Below are 25,826 nucleotides of genomic sequence, written 5' to 3'. Positions count from 1 at the left end.
ATAGGATTTTTTTCTACCTTAAGAATTCTATCAGCCAATCGGAATTCAAGGGATGCCATCTTGGATGACGTCATTTAAAGGACCATTCATTCAGTCGTTGGATAGAGAACGAAGAGGATGCCCCGCGTCGGATGTCTTGAAGATGGACCCGCTCCGGAAGGATGAAGATAGAAGATGTTGTCTAGATGAAGACTTCTGGCCATCTGGAGGACCTCTTCTGCCCGGATAGGATGAAGACTTCAGACCCGTCTGGAGGACCACTTTTGCCCGGTTGGGTGAAGACGTCTCAAGGTAGGGTGATCTTCAAGGGGTAGTGTTAGGTTTTATTAAGGGGGGGATTGGGTGTGTTTTAGAGTAGGGTTGGGTGTGTGGGTGGTGGGTTGTAATGCTGGGGGGGCATTGTATTTTTTTACAGGTAATAGAGCTGATTACTTCGGGGCAATGCCCCGCAAAAGGCCCTTTTAAGGGCTATTTGTAATTTAGTGTAGGGTAGGGATTTTTATTATTTTGGGGGGCTTTTTTATTTTATTAGGGGGATTAGATTAGGTGTAATTAAAAAACTTGTAATTATTTTATTATTTTCTATAATATAGTGGGGTTTTTTTTTCGTAATTTAGATAATTTTATTTAATTGTATTTAATTGTAGTTAGTTTAGGGAATTAATTTAATTATATTGTAGTGGTAGGTGTAATTGTAAATTAGTTTAGGTTTTATTTTACAGACATATTTGTATTTATTTTAACTAGGAAGTTATTAAATAGTTAATAACTATTTAATAACTATCGCCTAGATTACGAGTCTTGCGTTAACCTTAAAAAGCAGCATTGAGGGGTCCCAACGCTGCTTTTTAACGCCCACTGGTATTACGAGTCTGGAAGGTACAGGTGTACCGCTCACTTTTTTTCCGCGATTTTCGCATACCGTAAATCCCCTTATGTCAATTGCGTATCCTATCTTTTAAATGGGATTTTCCTAACGCCGGTATTACGATTGCTGGAAAAAGTGAGCGGTAAACACTCTCCTGTCCAGACCCCTACCGCATTTAAAAGTCAGTAGTTAAGAGTTTTATGGGCTAACGCCGGAACATAAAACTCTTAACTAAAGTGCTACCAAGTACACTAACACCCATAAACTACCTATTAACCCCGAAACCAAGGCCCCCCCTCACATTGGAAACACTTTAATAACATTTTTAACCCCTAATTTGCCGACCGAACATCGCCGCCACTGTAATAAATATATTAACCCCTAAACCACCTCACTCCCGCCTCGCAAACACTAGTTAAATTTTATTAACCCCTAATCTGCTGTCCCTAACATCGCCGACACCTATCTACATTTATTAACCCCTAATCTGCCGCCCCCAACATTGCCGCTACTATATTAAATTTATTAACCCCTAAACCTAAGTCTAACCCCCCTAACTTAAATATAATTTAAATAAAACAAAATAAAATTACTACAATTAAATAAATTATTCCTATTTAAAACTAAATACTTACCTATAAAATAAACCCTAACGGCTAGATTTAGAGTTTTGTCTGTAACGACCTGCGTAGCTAACGCTGGCTTTTTTCTGGCCGCACCTTTAAAATAACTCTAGTATTGAGAGTCCACAGAATGGCTGCGTTAGGCTCCAAAAAAGGAGCGTAGAGCATATTTAACGCCACTGCAACTCTCGATACCAGAGTTGCTTACGGACGCGGCCAGCCTCAAAAACGTGCTCGTGCACGATTCCCCCATAGGAAACAATGGGGCTGTTTGAGCTGAAAAAAAACCTAACACCTGCAAAAAAGCCGTGTTCAGCTCCTAACGCAGCCCCATCGTTGTCTATGGGGAAACACTTCCTACGTCTGCACCTAACACCCTAACATGTACCCCGAGTCTAAACACCCCTAACCTTACACTTATTAACCCCTATTCTGCCGCCCCCGCTATCGCTGACCCCTGCATATTATTATTAACCCCTAATCTGCCGCTCTGTAAACCGCCGCTACTTACATTATCGATATGTACCCCTAATCTGCTGTCCCTAACACTGCCGACCCCTATATTATATTTATTAACCCCTAATCTGCCCCCCACAATGTCGCCTCCACCTGCCTACACTTATTAACCCCTAATCTGCCGAGCGGACCGCACCGCTATTATAATAAAGTTGTTAACCCCTAATCCGCCTCACTAACCCTATAATAAATAGTATTAACCCCTAATCTGCCCTCCCTAACATCGCCGACACCTAACTTCAAACATTAACCCCTAATCTGCTGACTGGAGCTCACCGCTATTCTAATAAATTTATTAACCCCTAAAGCTAAGTCTAACCCTAACACTAACACCCCCCTAAGTTAAATATAATTTAAATCTAACGAAATTAATTAACTCTTATTAAATAAATTATTCCTATTTAAAGCTAAATACTTACCTGTAAAATAAATCCTAATATAGCTACAATATAAATTATAATTATATTATAGCTATTTTAGGATTTATATTTATTTTACAGGTAACTTTGTATTTATTTTAACCAGGTACAATAGCTAAAATAGTTAAAATAATTACAAAATTAGCTGTAAAATAAATCCTAACCTAAGTTGCAATTAAACCTAACACTACACTATCAATAAATTAATTAAATACCTACAATTACCTACAATTAAACCTAACACTACACTATCAATACATTAATTAAATACAATATCTACAAATAAATACAATGAAATAAACTAACTAAAGTACAAAAAATAAAAAAGAACTAAGTTACAAAAAATAAAAAAATATTTACAAACATCAGAAAAATATTACAACAATTTTAAAATAATTACACCTACTCTAAGCCCCCTAATAAAATAACAAAGACCCCCAAAATAAAAAAATGCCCTACCCTATTCTAAATTACTAAAGTTCAAAGCTCTTTTACCTTACCAGCCCTGAACAGGGCCCTTTGCGGGGCATGCCCCAAAGAATTCAGCTCTTTTTCCTGTAAAAAAAAACATACAATACCCCCCCCAACATTACAACCCACCACCCACATACCCCTAATCTAACCCAAACCCCCCTTAAATAAACCTAACACTAAGCACCTGAAGATCTTCCTACCTTATCTTCACCATGCCAGGTTCACCGATCGATCCAGAAGAGCTCCTCCGATGTCCTGATCCAAGCCCAAGCAGGGGGCTGAAGATGTCCATGATCCGGCTGAAGTCTTCATCCAAGCGGGAGCTGAAGAGGTCCATGATCCGGCTGAAGTCATCATCCAAGCGGGAGCTGAAGAGGTCCATGATCCGGCTGAAGTCTTCTATCAACGGCATCTTCAATCTTCTTTCTTCCGGATCCATCTTGTAGACTTCCGACGCGGAACATCCTGCTGGCCCGACGGACTACCGACGAATGAAGGCTCCTTTAAGGGACGTCATCCAAGATGGCGTCCCTCGAATTCCGATTGGCTGATAGGATTCTATCAGCCAATCGGAATTAAGGTAGGAAAATTCTGATTGGCTGATGGAATCAGCCAATCAGAATCAAGCTCAATCCGATTGGCTGATCGGATCGGCCAATCGGATTGAACTTGATTCTGATTGGCTGATGGAATCAGCCAATCAGAATTTTCCTACCTTAATTCCGATTGGCTGATAGAATCCTATCAGCCTATCGGAATTCGAGGGACGCCATCTTGGATGACGTCCCTTAAAGGAGCCTTCATTCGTCGGTAGTCTGTCGGGCCAGCAGGATGTTCCGCATCGGAGGTCTCCAAGATGGATCCGGAAGAAAGAAGATTGAAGGTGCCGTTGATAGAAGACTTCAGCCGGATCATGGACCTCTTTAGCTCCCGCTTGGATGATGACTTCAGCCGGATCATGGACCTCTTCAGCTCCCGCTTGGATGATGACTTCAGCTGGATCATGGACATCTTCAGCCCCCTGCTTGGGCTTGGATCAGGACATCGGAGGAGCTCTTCTGGATCGATCGGTGAACCTGGTATGGTGAAGATAAGGTAGGAAGATCTTCAGGGGCTTAGTGTTAGGTTTATTTAAGGGGGGTTTGGGTTAGATTAGGGGTATGTGGGTTGTAATGTTGGGGGGGGGGTATTGTATGTGTTTTTTTACAGGAAAAAGAGCTGAATTTCTTGGGGCATGCCCCGCAAAGGGCCCTGTTCAGGGCTGGTAAGGTAAAAGAGCTTTGAACTTTTGTAATTTAGAATAGGGTAGGGCATTTTTTATTTTGGGGGGCTTTGTTATTTTATTAGGGGGCTTAGAGTAGGTGTAATTAGTTTAAAATTGTTGTAATATTTTTCTTATGTTTGTAAATATTTTTTTATTTTTTGTAACTTAGTTCTTTTTTATTTTTTGTACTTTAGTTAGTTTATTTCGTTGTATTTATTAGTAGATATTGTATTTAATTCATGTATTGATAGTGTAGTGTTAGGTGTAATTGTAGGTAATTGTAGGTATTATATTTAATTAATTTATTGCAGTGTAGTGTTAGGTTTAATTGTAACTTAGGTTAGGATTTATTTTACAGGTAATTTTGTAATTATTTTAACTATTTTAGCTATTAAATAGTTCTTAACTATTTAATAGCTATTGTACCTGGTTAAAATAAATACAAAGTTACCTGTAAAATAAATATAAATCCTAAAATAGCTATAATATAATTATAATTTATATTGTAGCTATATTAGGATTTATTTTACAGGTAAGTATTTAGCTTTAAATAGGAATAATTTATTTAATAAGAGTTAATTAATTTCGTTAGATTTAAATTATATTTAACTTAGGGGGGTGTTAGGGTTAGACTTAGCTTTAGGGGTTAATACATTTATTAGAATAGCGGTGAGCTCCAGTCAGCAGATTAGGGGTTAATGTTTGAAGTTTGGTGTTGGTGATGTTAGGGAGGGCAGATTAGGGGTTAATACTATTTATTATAGGGTTAGTGAGGCGGATTAGGGGTTAATAACTTTATTATAGTAGCGGTGCGGTCCACTCGGCAGATTAGGGGTTAATAAGTGTAGGCAGGTGGAGGCGACGTTGAGGGGGGCAGATTAGGGGTTAATAAATATAATATAGTGTTCAGCGGTGTTAGGGGCAGCAGATTAGGGGGGTAGTTATCAAGCCGTCTACTTTTCTGGCTTCGCCGGCCCAATACGTCCGCCTAAACTCGCCTACCTTCGCCGCCGCGGACCTGAAAAAATACGCCTAAGTTATCAAATAAAGCAGTCAAAAAGCCGCGGGGCGATGAGCAGCGGACTGTGACAGTTATCACTCATCCGATCTCGCTGCCCTTCGGCTTTTTCCCAGCTTTATTGCTAGCCTGTCACTAAGCACTCACACTAAACTGCACTGTTCTACCCCCTATACAGGCGCCCCCGGAGCCCCCCGCACCTAAATAAAGTTACTAACCCCTAAACCGCCGCTCCTAGACCCTGCCGCAACTCTTATAAATGTATTAACCCCTAAACCGCCGCTCCTAGACCCTGCCGCAAGTCTTATAAATGTATTAACCCCTAAACCGCCGCTCCCGGACACCGCTGCCACCTACATTATACCTAGTAACCCCTATCCTGCCCCCCCATACCGTCGCCCTCTATTATAAAATTATTAACCCCTATCCTGCTGATCCCGCACCTCTCCGCAACTAAATAAATAGTTTAACCCCTAAACCGCCGCTCCATGAACCCGCCGCAACCTATATTAAACCTATTAACCCCTATCCTGCCCCCCCTACACCGTCGCCACCTATAATAAATTTATTAACCCCTATCCTGCCCCCCACTACGCCGCCGCCACTGTAATAAAATGATTAACCCCTAAACCTAAGTCTAACCCTAACCCTAACGCCCCCCTAACTTAAATATTAATTAAATAAATCTAAATAAATTAACTCTTATTAACTAAATGAATCCTATTTAAAACTAAATACTTACCTTTAAAATAAACCCTAATATAGCTACAATATAAATAATAATTATATTCTAGCTATTTTAGGATTTATATTTATTTTACAGGTAACTTTCAATTTATTTTAACCATGTACAATAACTATTAAATAGTTATTAACTATTTAATAGCTTACCTAGCTAAAATAAAGAGAAATGTACCTGTGAAATAAATCCTAACCTAAGTTACAATTACACCTAACACTACACTATACTTTAATAAATTATTCCTATTTAAAAATAAATACTTACCTGTAAAATAAACCCTAAGATAGCTACAATGTAATTAATAATTATATTATAGCTATCTTAGGATTTATATTTATTTTACAGGTAACTTTGTATTTATTTTAGCTAGTTAGAATAGTTATTAAATAGTTATTAACTATTTAATAACTACCTAGCTAAAAGAAATACAAAATTACCTGTAAAATAAATCCTAACTTAAGTTACAATTAAACCTAATACTACACTATCATTAAATTAACTAAATAAACTACCTACAAATAACTACAATTAAATACAATTACATAAACTAACTAAAGTACAAAAAATAAAAAAAGCTAAGTTACAAAAAATAAAAAATTAAGTTACAAACATGTTAAAAATATTACAACAATTTTAAGCTACTTACACCTAATCTAAGCCCCCTAATAAAATAACAAACCCCCCCAAAATAAAAAAAATCCCTACCCTATTCTAAATTAAATAAATTTCAAAGCTCTTTTACCTTACCAGCCCTTAAAAGGGCCATTTGTGGGGGCATGCCCCAAAAAGTTCAGCTCTTTTGCCTGTAAAAGAAAAATACAACCCCCCCCACATTAAAACCCACCACCCACACACCCCTAATCTAACCCAAACCCCCCTTACAAAAACCTAACACTAATCCCCTGAAGATCATCCTACCTTGAGTCGTCTTCACTCAGCCGAGCCACCAATGGAACTGAAGAGGACATCTGGAGCGGAAGAAGTTAATCCTCCAAGCGGCGCTGAAGAAATCTTCCATCTGATGAAGTCATCATCCAGGCGGCGCTGAAGAAGTCTTCGATCCGGCCGATGTCATCTTCAAAGAGGCGCTGAAGAGGTCTTCTATCCGGGCGAAGTCATCTTCCAAGCCGGGTCTTGAATCTTCCTTCCGCCGACGCGGAACCACCTTCTTCACCGACGGACTACGACGAATGACGGCTCCTTTAAGGGACGTCATCCAAGATGGCGTCCCCTCAATTCCGATTGGCTGATAGGATTCTATCAGCCAATCGGAATTAAGGTAGGAAAATCTGATTGGCTGAGTGAATCAGCCAATCAGATTCAAGTTCAATCCGATTGGCTGATTCCATCAGCCAATCAGATTGAGCTCGCATTCTATTAGCTGATCGGAACAGCCAATAGAATGCGAGCTCAATCTGATTGGCTGATTCCATCAGCCAATCAGATTTTTCCTACCTTAATTCCGATTGGCTGATAGAATCCTATCAGCCAATCGGAATTGAGGGGACGCCATCTTGGATGACGTCCCTTAAAGGAGCCGTCATTCGTCGTAGTCCGTCGGTGAAGAAGGTGGTTCCGCGTCGGCGGAAGGAAGATTCAAGACCCGGCTTGGAAGATGACTTCGCCCGGATAGAAGACCTCTTCAGCGCCTCTTTGAAGATGACATCGGCCGGATCGAAGACTTCTTCAGCGCCGCCTGGATGATGACTTCATCGGATGGAAGATTTCTTCAGCGCAGCTTGGAGGATTAACTTCTTCCGCTCCAGATGTCCTCTTCAGTTCCATCGGTGGCTCGGCTGAGTGAAGACGACTCAAGGTAGGATGATCTTCAGGGGATTAGTGTTAGGTTTTTGTAAGGGGGGTTTGGGTTAGATTAGGGGTATGTGGGTGGTGGGTTTTAATGTTGGGGGGGGGGGGTTGTATTTTTCTTTTACAGGCAAAAGAGCTGAACTTTTTAGGGCATGCCCCCACAAATGGCCCTTTTAAGGGCTGGTAAGGTAAAAGAGCTTTGAAATTTATTTAATTTAGAATAGGGTAGGGATTTTTTATATTTTGGGGGGGTTTGTTATTTTATTAGGGGGCTTAGATTAGGTGTAAGTAGCTTAAAATTGTTGTAATATTTTTAACATGTTTGTAACTTAATTTTTTATTTTTTGTAACTTAGCTTTTTTTATTTTTTGTACTTTAGTTAGTTTATGTAATTGTATTTAATTGTAGTTATTTGTAGGTAGTTTATTTAGTTAATTTAATGATAGTGTAGTATTAGGTTTAATTGTAACTTAGGTTAGGATTTATTTTACAGGTAATTTTGTATTTCTTTTAGCTAGGTAGTTATTAAATAGTTAATAACTATTTAATAACTATTCTAACTAGCTAAAATAAATACAAAGTTACCTGTAAAATAAATATAAATCCTAAGATAGCTATAATATAATTATTAATTACATTGTAGCTATCTTAGGGTTTATTTTACAGGTAAGTATTTATTTTTAAATAGGAATAATTTATTAAAGTATAGTGTAGTGTTAGGTGTAATTGTAACTTAGGTTAGGATTTATTTCACAGGTACATTTCTCTTTTTTTTAGCTAGGTAAGCTATTAAATAGTTAATAACTATTTAATAGTTATTGTACATGGTTAAAATAAATTGAAAGTTACCTGTAAAATAAATATAAATCCTAAGATAGCTATAATATAATTCAGTGTTTTTCAACCAGTGTGCCGTGGCACACTAGTGTTCCGTGAGAGATCCTCAGGTGTGCCACGGCAGACTGACAACAGTGTGACATATTTTTTAAACTTTGCTTGTTTTTTACTCCCAGTGCAGGGGTAGTTTGTAGGAGGCATGGCATAACAGCACAATACATACAGTATGTGTGTGTTTGTGTGTATGTGTATATATATATATGCTGTATTAGGCTACAATGTGTGATTTTATTTAAATATTGGGATGGTGGTGTGCCACAGGATTTTTTAATGTAAAAAAGTGTGCCACGGCAAAAAAAAGGTTAAAAATCACTGATATAATTATTATTTATATTGTAGCTATATTAGGGTTTATTTTAAAGGTAAGTATTTAGTTTTAAATAGGATTCATTTAGTTAATAAGAGTTAATTTATTTAGATTTATTTAATTAATATTTAAGTTAGGGGGGCGTTAGGGTTAGGGTTAGACTTAGGTTTAGGGGTTAATAATTTTATTACAGTGGCGGCGGCATAGTGGGGGGCAGGATAGGGGTTAATAAATTTATTATAGGTGGCGACGGTGTAGGGGGGCAGATTAGGGGTTAATAAATTTATTATAGGTGGCGACGGTGTAGGGGGGGCAGGATAGGGGTTAATACATTTAATATAGGTTGCGGCGGGTTCAGGGAGCGGCGGTTTAGGGGTTAATACATATATTATAGTTGCGGTGGGCTCCGGGAGCGGCGGTTTAGGGGGTTAATATGTATAGAGTAGCTTGCGGTGGGCTCCGGGAGCGGCGGTTTAGGGGGTAATAACTTTATTTAGTTGCGGCGGTGTAGGGGGGGGTCAGATTAGCGGTGTTTAGACTCAAGGTACATGTTAGGGTGTTAGGTGTAGACAGCTCCCATAGGAATCAATGGGATGTCTGTCAGCAGCGAACTTGTACTTTCGCTATGGTCAGACTCCCATTGATTCCTATGGGATCCGCCGCCTCCAGGCTGGCGCTTTGAAAACCAGGTACGCTGGGCCGTAAAAGTGCCGAGCGTACCTGCTAGTTTTTTGATAACTAGCAAAAGTAGTGAGATTGTGCCGCACTTGTGTGTGGAACATCTGGAGTGACGTAAGAATCGATCTGTGTCGGACTGAGTCCGGCGGATCGAAGTTTACGTCACAAAATTCTACTTTTGCCGGTCTCGAGCCTTTGATAACTAAGGCGAATCAGCCTCGCCACAAATACGCTGCGGAATTCCAGCGTATTTGAGGTTGACGGCTTGATAACTAGGCCCCTAGGGGTACATAAGTATAACATAGGTGGCGGTCGGCAAATTAGGGGTTAATTATTGTAGGTAGCTGGCGGCAACATTGTGGGGGGCAGGTTAGGGGTTAATAAATATAATATAGGGGTCGGCGGTGTTAGGGGCAGCAGATTAGGGGTACATAAGGATAACGTAGGTGGCGGTCGGCAGATTAGGGGTTAAAAAAATTTAATTGAGTGTCGGCGATGTGGGGAGGCCTCGGTTTAGGGGTACATAGGTAGTTTATGGGTGTTAGTGTACTTTAGGGCACAGTAGTTAAGAGCTTTATGAACCGGCGTTAGCCCAGAAAGCTCTTAACTACTGACTTTTTTCTGCGGCTGGAGTCTTGTCGTTAGAATTCTAACGCTCACTTCAGCCATGACTCTAAATACCGGAGTTAGAAAGATCCCATTGAAAAGATAGGATACGCAATTGACGTAAGGGGATCTGCGGTATGGAAAAGTCGCGGCTGAAAAGTGAGTGTTAGACCCTTTTTTGAATGACTCCAAATACCGGCGGTAGCCTAAAACCAGCGTTAGGAGCCTCCTCCGGTTTTCCGACGGCGACTGAACAATGAAGGTTCCTTTAAGTGACGTCATCCAAGATGGCGTCCCTTCATCCCTTCAATTCCGATTGGCTGCCAATCGGAATTAAGGTAGGAAAAATTGTATTGGCTGATGCAATCACTCCTGAGAGAGAACAGCACTCCTGAGATAGAACAAAAGCTAGAATAACTTCCATGCCTGTTTATTTCCATTGCAACTCAGGGTGCGCGTTCTAGCACACATTTTCTTTTCACAGAGAAAAAATATCCTGTAGCATATCAGTCTGATCCTGCCCAAAGACAGTCCAGCACTGAAATGCCAGGCAATTCTTCTCTGAACAATAGAAACAACAACCCCAGACGATCGTTTCAGCCTCTGTGGGCCTCATCAGTGAGGTGCAGTTGTATCTCTCTAAGGCATGTGTGCAAGGAGTCCACGTCTGGTTTACCCATAGAACGCGCACCCTGAGTTGCAATTTAAATGAACAGGCATGGAAATTATTCTAGCTTTTGTTCTATCTCAGGAGTGCTGTTCGCTCTCTTCTCTGATATTATTATTATTATCATTTATTTGTAAAGTACCGCCAAATTCCATAGCGCTGGGTAAAATGATAGGGGTATACAATGACAAAGATTTGTGATAAAATACAAAACATAATAAAACTAAACAAATCTAGTACAGGAGGAAGAGGGCCCTCTTCCGGAGAGCTCACAGTCCATAGGTTAAGGGTGCAGAGACATAAGGTTGGAGTAGCTTGTTACATTAGTTGTAGTTGCAGTAGTGAGTCAGGCAGTTCATGTATTAGTTTGGTTCGGATGAGGGATGGAGGAGAGATGGTAAGTCTCTCTGAATAGGTGAGTTTTCAAGGAGTGTCTGAAGCTATACAAGGTTGGAGACAGTCTTATGGAGCAGGGTGGAGAGTTCCAGAGGACAGGAGCTGCACGTTCAAAGTCTTGGAGGCGGTAGTGGGACGTAGAGATAACAGGAGTGTAGAGACGTAGGTCAGAGGTTGAGCGAAGAGGACGGGATGGGGAATATTTCACAATGAGAGAGAAAATATAGTTGGGAGTTAGACTGTTGAGTGCTTTGTAAGTTAGGGCTAATACTTTAAATTGTAGTCTGGAGTGTATGGGGACCCAGTGTAGAGACTGGCAGAGTGGAGCAGCTGATGTAGATCGGCGATTTAGGTGGATGAGTCTAGCAGAAGCATTCATAATAGATTGAAGGGAGGAGAGGCGGTATTTTGGAAGGCCATTTTGGAGTAGATTGCAATAATCAATGCGTGACAAAATGAGGGAATGAATAAGTATTTTTGTTGTTTTTTTATTAAGGAAGGGACTAATTCTGGAAATGTTGCATAGGTGTGAACAGCAGGATTTGGTAAGCACTTGTATATGTGTGTTGAATGTGAGTTTTGAGTCTGTGACCCCAAGACAGCGGACCTGGGTTGAGGTGTTGAGAATAGAGTCTCCAACCGTCAGAGAAATGTCACGTGTTGGATGTCTCGAAGAGGGGGGGATAAGAAGCAGCTCAGTTTTGGACAGATTGAGTTGGAGGTAGTGTGAAGACATCCAAGAGGAAATTGCAGAGACGCAGTCAGAAATCTGGTTGAGTAAAGAAGGAGAGATATCTGGAGAGGAAAGATAGATTTGGGTATCATCAGCATACAAGTGGTACTGGAATCCAAATGATGCTATAAGTTTTCCAAGGCAGAATGTATATAGAGAGAAAAGCAAGGGGCCCAAGACAGAGCCTTGCGGTACTCCAACTGAGAGAGGCATAGGATCACAAGATATGTTGTTAAAGGAAACAGAAAAAGAGGGGTTTGACAGATATGATGCAAACCAGGAGAGGGCTGTGTCTCGGATGCCAAATGAATGTAGTATTTTTAGGAGGAGAGGATGGTCAACTGTGTCAAAAGCTGCGTACAGGTCAAGAAGAATTAGTAAGGAGTAATGGCCTTTTGCTTTAGCTGATAACAGGTCATTTGTGTTAAGGGCAGAAACCAGATTGTAGACTAGTTGTTCCAATAATTTTGAAGCAAAAGGAAGTAAGGAGACCGGTCAATAGTTAGCAGGGGTGGAGGGGTTAAGTGAGGGCTTTTTTAGGATTGGTATGATTGACGCATGCTTGAATGTGTCAGGAAATGTGCCAGCGGTGAGAGATTGGTTAAAGAGATGAGTTAGGGTAAGGGTTAGTGAAGCAGAGAGAGAGGGAATACGTTGTGAAGGAATAGGGTCATGTGGGCAGGTTGTGAGATGAGCCAAGGATAGGAATGCAGAGACTTCTTCCTCTGTCACAGGAGAGAAGTAGCATAGATTTTTGTTAATAGAAGGGGTGGGTAGGATTGCTGGGTTTGAGGGGTGTGAGGTGCAGATCTATTTTCTAATGGTGTCAATTTTATTTTTGAAATGATCAGCAATAATCTGAGCAGTGAGGTTGGTAGTGGGCGGGGGGGCAGGTGGACGTAGAAGGGAATTAAAGGTTGAGAACATCTTTCTGGGGTTGGATGCATGAGATGACACAAGGGAGGAGAAATAGAATTGTTTGGCCAGGTTGAGTGCAGAGTTGTAGGACTTAAGGAGGAATTTATAATGCTGGAAATCAGCACAGGTGCGTGATTTCCTCCACTGCTCTTCAGCAGCCCATGAGCATCGCTGAATATATCTGGTCTGTTTAGTGTGCCACGGTTGTCGTCATGTGATTGATGTACGTCGAAGAGTGGAGGGTGCAGTTTTGTCAAGTATTGATTTTAGTGCCAAATTATACTGTAGAGTCATGAGATTTGGACAAGAGAGGGATGAAATGTCAAAGAGCAGAGGACTCAGTTGAGTGGAAAAGTCTGTGAGATCCAAGTAATTTAAAATCCTGTAAGGTAGCAGTTTTCTGGGGGCTTGCAAAGATGTAGCAGGTAGAGTAAGAGAGAAAGTTAGTAGATAGTGGTCAGAGAGAGGAAAGAGGAGGTTAAGGGAGTTGGAACAGCACAGAGATTTGTGGAGACCAGGTCTATGGAGTTGCCTTCACAGTGTGTTGGACATGTTGTCCATTGGGAAAGCCTAAAGAGGTGGTAAGGGATAGACGTTTAAAGGCAGCAGGCAAGTTAGGATTATCAAGGGGTATGTTGAAGTCCCCTAAGATGAGAGAAGGGACATTAGAAGAGAGAAAATGTGGAAGCCAGGCTTCAAAGTGGTCCAGAAATTGTGATGCTGGTCCAGGGATCCGATAGATAACTGCAACACGAAGAGGTATAGGGGAGAAGAGGCGAATGGCGTGAACTTCAAAAAATGAGAAGGAAATGGAGGGGATGAAGGAATGCCGTGAAAGGTACTGTGTGGAGACAGGAGAATTCCTACTCCTCCTCCTTGTTTGTCTCCAGGCCTTGGAGTGTGACTGAAATGCAGGCCGCCATAGGACAGAGAGGCTACAGCAGTTGTGTTAGAGGAGGAAAGCCAAGTTTCAATGAGGGCTAACAGGTTAAGTGAACGTGAAATAAATAGGTCGTGAATAGATGTAAGCTTATTGCATACCGAGCGTGCATTCCAAAGGGCACACGAGAATTGGGGTGTACTAATAGAGGTGCAGTTAATGAGGTTTAGAGGGTTACGGGGCAAAGGTGTATGAGGTGTCACTTGGGGTAGTGATCTGAGGGAAGCAGAGGGTGGATCTGGGTTAGGCAAGACATTCCCAGCTGCAAGAAGAAGAAAGATGGTGAGTGAAAGGAGATGAGAATGTGTCTTATGTGAGTGTTTAAGTTTAGGCTCAGTGAGAAAGGAATGGAGTTCATGTGTGTTGTAGAGAGGGGAAGGTAGAAGAGGAGAAATATGAATGTTCTGATTGCTGTTTGTTAATGGAAGAGCTGTGACTTTAAGGAGAAGGGAGGAAAAAAGTTAATAAAGATATTAGAAAGTGTAGCATGTTTGCTTTTCATTTGGGAAATTTGAAAAATACTTATCTCTGTTGTCCACTCCTTTATCTAACTCCATTGTTATAACACTTATGAACTAGCACACTTGAGAACTACACATATGCAATGCTGCACTGATCTAATAAGCTAAGCTTGATTATAAGAAGCTGGGGATATTCAATTTAAATGTAATAACAGTCACATGCTTCTTATTAGCAAAGGTCATAAATTAGAGCAGGATCAAACAAGGCCTAAGCAAACATTGCAAATGGCACCATTCTTATCAAACTGGAAGACAGAGAAAAGAAAGGTTTTTTTATGTTTTTTTTTAAGGTAATAGAGACATACCAGAGATAAAGATTTGTTTGTAGGGGAATATGCAGTTATAGTATGTGAAGCAGGGTTAAAATATGTGAAGCAGGGTTAAAATATGTGAAGCAGGGTTAAAATGGAGTCCTTATGCACATTTGATATTTATGCAAATTACTCTTGAGTCTCCCTAAGAGTAATGGGTGAAACCAGACGTGGACTCCTTGCACACATGCCCTTAGAGAGATACAACTGCACCTCACTGACGAGACCCAAAGAAGGCCGAAATAATCATCTGGGATTGTTGTTTTCTCTTGTTCAGAGAAGAATTGCCTGGTATTTCGGTGCTAGACTGTCGTTGGGCAGGATCAGACTGATATGCTACAGGATATTTTTTTTCTCTGTGGAAAGGCATTAACGTGTGCTAAAAGAACCCCAACCCTGAGTTGCAATTGAAATGAACAGGCATGTAAGTTATTCTAGCTTATGTTCTATCTCAGGAGTGCTGTTCTCTCTCTTTTCTGATATATATATATATAATTAATTAAGCTTGAATAGTTTTAACCTCATTAACAAAGCATTGTGACATCAACAAATATTTCCTTATAGTCATACATTCTCATAAGATTCTCATCCTAATGGGTGTGATCTTGTTTGATTAACTCATTAATCTGGTATGGTTTACACAAACTCATCAGTATAATTCAAATTTAAATATTGCAAGTGTTATAATTATGAATGTGTAGCATACAAACTTGAATTACAATTTAGATTTGCTTTAAAGGATTACTAACTTTTTTTTTTTTCTCTGCAAAACGGAACAAACATTTATCATTTAAAATACCATAGCAATGTAATGTACCTTGTGATTTTAGGAAATGAAGCTCCATTTAGCAGTAAAATTATATTTCTTTTAATCCCGATGACATCACGTCATCCAGCCCTCAAATGTGAGCCGTCTAAGGGCTAACAATCTCGCCAATCGGGTGTGTATTATTTGCATATAATTATATTACAGTCTCCTAATTCAATGCATGTGCAATACAATTAGCTTCCTCTCGCATGCGCATATTGCAGCACTCAAGCCGACATGAGAGCTAACTGGAAAAAAAAGCATCCGATGACGTTGCGGTAACTCGCGCATGCGCATTGCATCTCAGAGTCGCCATCTTACAACTGCAGTTGTCAGCAACGATTGGAAATCCGTAACGCAAGACAACATAGTGGGTTTCGAAAAAATTTATATTTCAAACATATATATTTTGTAAACGGTACACATTTAATACATGAACAACATTGAGAAAACCATTATTTACATGTATAGTTTTGCGATATAACCGTTACAATTCTGACTACAGTGTCCCTTTAAATCAGTACAATGTATTTAACTAAACTTGCCACAATTATAATAATAGACAATTACACAGACAAATGTTTGGTTTGTTAGATATTTGTTCATAGAGTTGATTAGAATTTGTTTATTAAAAAAAAATCATGCACCTATTATTTACAACTGTGAACATATTCGGAGACTTTAGAATAGGTAGGGAAAAAAATCAGCTATTTCAAATGCCAAAATAAAGTAAAAAGAGTTTTTTATACAATAAAATTGTGGTTAAATTATCCCTTTAAATAAACTTCTACTAGGATGGGAAGAGAGAGATTCAATCTTGTGGGACATACATCCTAATTACCCAGGTAGGATACACACTCAAGCATACACTTCAGACCTGACTGCAAAGACCTGGATTCAAACTCTTAAGAGAACAGACTTGTTTCCTGAATATTCTTTACTGACCCCAATTAGATCCTTTTTGGCAGGCGATTTTCGAAGAGTGGCTGCCAAGTGGGAAAATAAAGGGCTCTATAGGGTGGCGGACGTAGTGAAGGGGGGACAGTTACTCCCCTTCACCCAGATACAGGCAAAACTTGAACCCATAAAACTCCATTGGTACCTCTATCTCCAATTGCGCTCCTCCCTACATACTTTTCTTAAAAATTCAATAGGTGGGCAACCTACAGTATTAGAAAAATGTGGCGCAAGCTTGGCTAGGACCAAACACAACATTTCGAGAATATACATAACACTACAGATACCTCCAGACAGAACCAAATCCTCGGTAATAAGGGCGTGGGAGAAAGATCTGAATATAACTAAAGGGATTCCGGAATGGGAGGAAATGATCCAAGGGTCTGATCAGGGATTAATTAGCATGGATTTAAAAGAAAATGTCATGAAGACTATATTTAGATGGTATCTTACACCAGTGAGGACAGCCCATGTGCAGTTAAACGGTAGTAATTTTGTTATAGAGGATGTGGTGAGCTAGGGTCATATAGGCATATGTAGTGGGACTGTGGGGGAATACAGAGGATCTGGCAGAAACTCTCCACTCTTCTTAGCCAACTTCTGGAAGAAGAGATCACTCTTACTATTCAACAGGCACTACTACACGAATACATAGATAAATTCCATAAATATATTAACACGTTCATTAGAATACTATGTACAGTGACAAGAGTCTGCATTGCGAAGTATTGGAAGGTAGGCTTCCCCACATGGTCAGAAATACATAACAACATTTCCTACACTTATACTATGCATGAGTCTGCAGTGGACACCTTAAACAACAGAGCTTCATTTCAGAAAATATGGTACTACTGGATCAGTAATTCGACCCCCTCCAGGAGAGAAACTGTAAACCAACCTCTTAAGGTTGAGTCTTAAGAACTGAATGTAAACACCACTCACGAGCCGCGAGGGACCGCTGGGAATGGGAATAATGTCTGTTCCCCTCCGCCTCCCCCCCCCTACCCCACCCCCCCTTGCTCTTTATAGAGCTGGACTTGTTTGATCATCATTAGAGATAAGAACCCTTGGGTATACTCTATTTTTGTTGCCTTTTTTCTTCTTTTTTTCTTTATTGTTTAAGAGGTTCACAAAAAGATAAATATGGCACAGTATTTCTAGATATAGACAGCTGATGTATAGAACGAGAGAAGTGATTTATCTTGCATGACCCTATCTATCCAACAAAGTGCCCTCTGGCAATATGAAGTGTATTGAGATACATATGAGGAAACGAGGACATGCCAGACATGCTAAACCTATTATATGTTAATGTTATCAAGATTACTCCTGAACCCTTTCTGTATTGTATATGATCAAGAATTTTCTTATAATAACAATAAAAAATATTTAAACATAAATAAACTTCTACTAGTAGCTGGTACTACTGCTACAAGCCAGCAGCAGCACAATATATATATATATTTTTAATAATATATGTGTATAATGGTACTGGCAAGGCAAGAAAAATGCAAACTGACCTAGTGTTAATTGAAAGAAAACTGACAGGCAGGGTCCTTTTGAACATTTTGGAGCCAAAACCTAATGTGATCACATTTAAAAAAAAAAAAAAAAACTTACATACTTGTTGGCGTACATAGGAATCAACTAGCAAGGACATTGTTGGATCCTTATTGAAAATTGTAAATGTGAAGCCTTTTCCCACCTATAGAAAAGCCTTCCTGTCTTTAGAATAATAGCTTTAACCTAATTAAGAAATAAGCAATATTTTTTTATTTTTTTTTTACTTTCAACCATTTGTTCATTTGTTATAGTGACTGTTTGTTTAGTTTTGTTTTGATTAAGAAACAAAATAGCAAACATTGTTAACTTTAACATTAATTTGAAAGCAAATGCACCTGTCTATAATTTATATTCTGCACTTGGGTTAATCACAAATATGTCCAAAAAAGTTTAAATCTATAGGGTTTAAGAAAAATATCTATCTATATATTATCTATCTGTCTCTCTGTCCATCTGTCTATGCCTATGTAGGCTATCTAACCCTATGAAGGTATCTATATATTACACAAAACTTTACCTAAATATTAAAAAAAACAGTATATCGGACAAAATAAATATATAAATATAAATTAAAAAATAATTAAAGGGACAGTAAAGTCAAAATGAAACTTTCATGATTCAGTCAACGCATGTAATTATAAACAACTCAAGCCTGGATTGGCTCCTCTAAATAAGCCAAATTGTGGGCCAAATTTGGCTATTGGAAAAATATTGCAGGAAATTAGATGTTAATTTAAAAAAATCCATATGCTATTATGTAGAAAAACTGCAGAAATATATTCTAATTGCAAGGTCTTTAGTATCTATTTAACATGCAATTAATAAATTAAACTGAATGCAAATTCAAATTCAGATCAGTTCTGGTTGGCAATATATCAAGATTCAAAATTCAAATTTGAAAGTCTGAACCCCGGTGGATCACATTTATTTAAAAGGACAGCACCTCATAAAGTAAGTCACACATTTCTCAATCGAAAGCATAAAAAGAGAGAATACAGTCCAATGGTATATTATTTTAAAATCAAAATGATGATATATGACTCACGGAAATAGAAAACCGGATGGGTGCTACATACACATACTTTTGCCCTTGGTCGCTCAGGGTATATCAAGAAGAGGCTTGACTGATGATCTCTTAACACAACCAGAATGTAAACACCCATACTCCCAGAAAAAAAAGATATAAGGACGAGCTTGCAAGAAATAAAAATAAAAGCTTTTTATTGCAAAAACAAAAAAAGATTGTCTTAGTCTGATCTGATACAACAGCCTGGAAAAGCAAGAATATTTGGACAAGCTTCAAAATCAGAAGCCGTTAATGTTTGTGTATCTATAGATAGATAGATAGATAGATAGATAGATAGATAGATAGATATAGAAAATACTATAAAAAGCCCTGTATAGAACTGTATAGTTAATTTTAGTTTGCAATCCACTGTAGTGGCCAGACATATTCCTTGCATTATCATATGACTGACCATGATAATTAGCAATATCCAGGTCATGCAGTTTAAGTGTGTTGATTACAGCTTCGGCAAGTTGCTTTGACTTATGACCAGATTTTGGAATACATTTCAGGAAGCGTTCTGTTGGGTGACCATCTTCTTTTACATATCTTAAAATAAATGATAGCTGTTCAATATGACCCATATCAGGTGTAGAATCAACACTGATAGAAAAATATTTTGTCATCTTTACTTCCTTTTTCAAAACAGTGTCTGCTACCAGCGAAATAAACTCTTCACAAGTAGTAACGAAAAGATAAGAAGTGCTCCCTTTTCCTGCATTGCCATATTTGTTTATGTGTTCATGAATAAATGGATCATATTCTGCAAGCAGTTCTAGCTCTCTCAGAAAGTTTCTATTGTGTTTAGAGCAAAATTTTTCCTCATGACCTCTGAATGGAAGGCCACGAGTGCCAAGTGACTTCACAACAGAAACAACTCTTCTCAACACATTTCTCCAATACAAGATTTCCTCAGATATTTGCATTACAAACGATTCATCAATCCTTACTAAGGTATTTCCTCTGTCATTTAAATTTGACAGTCAGGCTCTATGCTCAGGTGAGTTCTCATGTTCATTCAGTCGAGCAATGGCATTCTTCCAGTCATTAAATCCATTATTTCCTATTTGTGACACTCCAGCAAATAAACGACAAGGAGCACAAAATACCACACCTTTGCTCTCTGAATATGCTATGTAAGATCTTTTTTTTGTCTCTCCATTGAGTAGTTGTTTCTCAAACAATTTCTTGGTCAGTGACCGAACCCTGTCACCATATTGCCTTTTAGATTTTGTAAAAGGCACATTGTCATTCTGAATGACACCATGTATAGCAACATATTCTCTAGTCTCTTCATTCAAAATCCACTCAGCAGTGTCAGTGCTAAATTTCTTTTCTTTAACAAGAGTACTTGAAGCCATAGAGTGTTCTGCAATGCTCTCTGAACTAGCCAGTTCTGACTCTAGACTCGGAGCAATAGTGTCTAAACACTCAGCAGTTGCAGTGCTGCTAGTGGAGACAGCAATGTTCCCAGAAGGTCCTGCAATTACCTCAGAATCATATTCTGACACTGTGGCACTGCTATTTGAGGCTTCAGAAGCTGCAAGGTTACAAGAAGTGGACAAACTACTGCTCTCCAGATTACCTGCTGAAATATCTTTATCATCCTTTGGGCCAACACGGACAGACACAATAGACTTGTTGAAAAAGAGTCAATTTTAGAAGAAGTTTATACACCATGCTCAGCTTGCTCCTTCCTTTGTTTTGCTTGTAAGCTGTATCCGGCACCACTTTCCCTTCTTTTCCTGCCGTCACTCATGTTTAAACACTGTAAGCAAAAAGAAGATCAAATGTCCACACTTCCCTTGATGAAGAGGATAAGATCATGAAAATTGAGGACAAACAATTGGCACAGTGTCTAATGTATAGCTAGGAGTCTATAAGATATCTGTTAGACCTTGGTGCTACCCCTTAAAGTACTATTCAAAGTGTGGGAAGGGGGTTAGATATGGGGAATTAAGAGGGGATTTTTAGCACTCAAACTCCTAATATTGGTACATGCTGTTTTGAAACAGCTAATACTGAGGATCTCTTTAGGTATTAAAACATATGAATTTTATTATCATTAATTAAAATAAATTCTATAAGTGGTGATAGACATCACCCACCTTTACACCATTATATAAAAATAAGTATAAGGTAAAACCAATCAGCTAATATTATTTACATACACACCTTACAAAATACACAAGCCATAGAATGAGAGCCCCCCCTGTATTCCTGGCCGATAACCGGATACTTCGGCTTCAGGTGACAGAGGCAAACCCCTAAGGCTTATAGTGTAAATAAACAAGTAAGGGTGAGAAAAGAAGGATTGAATTAGGTTCTAAGAACCTCACAAACACGTTTCGGACGTTATGCTGGCATTTTTCAATGTGTACTGATTCAAAAATGACAAGCCGAATGTCCTGAGCGGCTTCTTTATAAACCTGCCCCTATACGTGTAATAGCCAATCACTAGCGCATATCGTCCACACCCCTCATCCCAGCCTATCAGATGTTGCTTGTCAGATCGAACTCCCTGCTCATACGTGGCGTTATTGGATTGGGTGGATAACTCTTGACACGCCTACTACATTCACGCCCCCTGTCAAACATCCTTGAGTTATCTGGCATAATAGAGATAATCCTCATGCAGTAGTATTGCATTAAATTTTCATATTATGTCATTACATCACCGCTTGACCTGTCCATGTGCATAGCTAGTGTGACGATTGCCGGTCCGAACAGTGTAGAAGAGGATAGTGCTATTAGTAAGTCCATTAAGTTATACATTCTCTGATCTCCAGCCATAGCACATCCATAAATATAAGATCATAACATGTAAATGGCCCTTAAACCTGCATGCATCTCATACCTGTTGCTTCCTGTGTTCTGCCGCTCCTCCAAAGACCGCCTGGCCCCACAATTGGTAACTGCTCCAGCTCTGCTTCCCTAATACCAACAGTAGCCGCGCCCTAACATCATTAATAGATAGATAGATAGATAGATAGATAGATAGATAGATAGATAGATATAGATGACAGTCACAGAGTATTTAACCTTGTATATACTCTTACACCTGTAAATCTTTTTTTTTTTTTTAAATAATTATTGCTTAGTGCGCACACACAGGAGCACATACAAAACGGGTATGATTAAATGGACACTGAACTCAAATATTTTCTTTTGTGATTCAGATAGAGCATGCAATTTTAAGCAACTTTCTAATTTACTCCTATTATCAAATTTTCTTCATTCTCTTTTTTTTATTTGAAAAGCAAGAATGTAAGTTTAAATGCCGGCCCATTTTTGGTGAACAACCTGGGTTGTCCTTGCTGATTGGACAGCACCAATAAACAAGTGCTGTCCATGGTCCTGAACCACAAATTGGCTGGCTCCTTAGCTTAGATGCCTTCTTTTTCAAATAAAGATAGCAAGAAAAATGAAGAAAAAAATGATAATAGGATTAAATTAGAAAGTTGCTTAAAATTGCATGCTCTATCTGAATCACAAAATTAAAAAATTGGGTTAAGTGTCCCTTTAAGTTATGTTTGAGGGCTCTCATTAAGTAGTAAGTACATAAGTCATCTGAACAATTTTTATATAAAATGTTTATTTATGATTATGCATAATGAAACAACTTTGCAATATATTATTATAAATTTTGCATGTAAGTTAACTCATAAAATAGAGCAATTTCTACTTCTCAGACCTTAAAATGCACCTGCTGACTTCTCAAGGATAACCACCATGCTACATAGCTGTCCCAAATTGGCTTTAAAGGGACATTAAAAACTAAATACATTTTTTTAAGCATAGCACTGATGGGGTTTTCTTTTTTTATTATTTCTAAAAAACACTATGAAAATTTAAAAATAAATAAATAAAACAAAGCCATAAAGCCATAATAAAAGTATATGAATCAAGACACTAAAGCTAAAATGAATCCTACAACTACAAGCTACCATTAACACCTTGACTGCTGGGCATAATACAAGTGTGGTGCGCAGCAGCATTTAGCGGCCTTCTAATTACCAAAAAGCAATGCCAAAGCCATATATTTCTGCTATTTCTGAACAAAGGGGATCCCAGAGAAGCATTTACAACCATTTGTGCCATGATTTAACAAGTTGTTCGTAAATAATTTCAGTAGCAAACTTCAAATAGTGAAAAAGTTAACTATTTTTTTATTTGATCGCATTTGGCGGTGAAATTATGGCATGAACTATACTAAAATGGGCCTAGATAAATACTTTGGGTTGTCTACTAAAATATATATATATATATATATATATATATATATATATATATATATATATATATTGTTTTGGTAGGTAAATATAAAAAGGCTCTATTTCTTTTTAAATGTAGAGATGGCAAAAATGCTAAAAAAATTCTCTGGGCTTTTGGGGAAGTTTTTGTCTAAAATGCCCAGATATTAAACCCAAATTTTTTCTTTAAAGGAACATTCAAGTCAAAATTAAACTTTCATGATTCAGATAGAGCATGCAATTTTAAACAACTTTATAAATTTACTTCCATTAACAAAATGTGCACAGTCTTTTTATATTTACACTTTTTGAGTCACCAGCTACTACTGAGCATGTGCATGAATTCACAGAATAAACATATATGCATTTGTGATTGGCTGATGACTGTCACATGGTACAGGGGGAGTGGAAATAGACATAACTATTAAAATTGTAAGAAAAACATCTACTACTCATTTGAAGTTCAGACTAAGTGCTATTGCCTTATTATCTTGCATTTGTTGATTATGCAAATCTACTGGTCCTTTCTAATTTACTTCTATTATCAATTTTTCTTCGTTCTCTTGCTATGTTTATTTAAAAAGCAGGAATGTAATGCATAGGAGCAGGCCCTTTTTTGATTGATAACCTGGGTTATGCTTGCTTTTTGTTGATTAAATGTCATCCACCAATAAGCAAGCGCTATCCATGGTGCTGAACTGTACCTAAAATGGGCAGGCTGCTAAGCTTCACATTTCTGCTTTTTAAATAAAGATAGCAAGGGAACAAAGAAAAATTGAAAATAGGAGTAAATTAGAAAGTTGCTTAAAATATTATGCTCTATCTGAATCATGAAAGAAAAAAATGTGGATTTAGTATCCCTTTAAGGGGTTAAGTATAGCTACATCTGCTGACATTCAATTCAACAACAGAGTGGCGGTCCGTTAATGGAAAAGTACTGCTGTTATATATAGAATTACTGATGTTTATATTTCTAAAACAAAACTATTATCAATGCATTTATTTAATATTGGCAGTCATATCCATAGTTATCATTATGCATTAAAATGACATTCTAGTGTAAACATAGAGCATTTTATTTAAATAAATTCCAGGGTTAACTACATGCTGAAAACTATGATCCTGTGTGTCAATCCAGATGAAGGTACAGTCAGCCAATGAGCAAATAAGAAGTAGACATACGTGTGTATGCACCAATGTTTGGCTACAACTTCGTCTGGAGCAGGTATGTTACAGAAGTGCAACTTCAAAAACACATTTAACACATAGGAGTTAAACACACAGTTAAAGAGAATTTGTCAAAAATGTAAATGCTAGAACAAAATAAAGCACTTTTTTACATTAGCACATCCTTTTAAGAGAAGGATAAATAGTTCTTCAAACTCACAGTGAGGTAGTGCTACTCATGAAACTGGAGAAAGAAAATATATTTTTCAAACTTTCATAGACTAATTATAGCAATGTTACCACCTGCCAAACCGGCCTTACTTTCAGTTTAAAGAAGACAAATCAGTATGCTTTAACTTTATTAATAATAATTATAACAAGAACAAGGAATTTTACAAAATCAGATTTCCCCATTATCTTTATGCTGCTATGAGAATAATAAATAGATTATCCAATCTAGCAAAAATACTGCTGACTAAACTAAACCTGGTGTTAAACATTGCATTACAAATATACACTGAATTAAATTGAGCCTTTAATGTTAATTCTTAACAATTTCAAATTCATATTTGTATTGATGAAAACAATACCAGATTTATATACAATAAACAGTGGCTTGCATTATTGCATACATTAACTGCTATTCATTTCAAAAATAAATTGCAGTTAATATTTGTATCACTCTCTGTGTATCACTTTTGTAAGTAGAAGAACAAATAATCTGCCCAAAAAGTCAAGCAGTGTGAATGATCCTAATTAAATAAATAATAGCTAATTAGTTTCCTAAATTAATTTAAAAAAAATTCCCATTCAATCTATGAAAATATCTAAGTGGAAACTGGCTTTTTTCAGCTTTGGAACCAACTTTAGAACAAATAGGAGGAGGATAACTGAGTGACAAGTCTGACAAGTGACTCTGTGCCTTAGTCCAACATATTAGTCCATTTATTTTTACTCAGTCAGATGTCATAGTTTGTAAACTGATATTCTGATCTGAGCCCTTTTTCATTTATTCTAATCTGACTACTTCATACAATCTATGTAAACAATTCTAAGTGCTGCAATGCAAATAAACTCGGGAGCTAAGAGGGGAGGTTATTATATTATAATTTATAACCCCATGTCCGAGAAGGCTGAGCTAATGTTAAAGTCTGTCATTGTGGCAGAGACTGAGCGCCCGGCTCGGCGGCTTCCAATTTTACCTGCAATATCCCATACATGCTCCCAGTAATCCAACAGTCAATAGTTAAAAAAAAATAATAATAATATTCTATTATCATCAGTAACTATACCAACTATGCTATT

This window comes from Bombina bombina, chromosome 5 (assembly GCF_027579735.1).
Source record: "Bombina bombina isolate aBomBom1 chromosome 5, aBomBom1.pri, whole genome shotgun sequence".
NCBI lineage: Eukaryota > Metazoa > Chordata > Amphibia > Anura > Bombinatoridae > Bombina > Bombina bombina.
The sequence above is the reverse complement of the archived record's forward strand: the minus strand, read 5'-3'. Positions refer to the sequence as shown.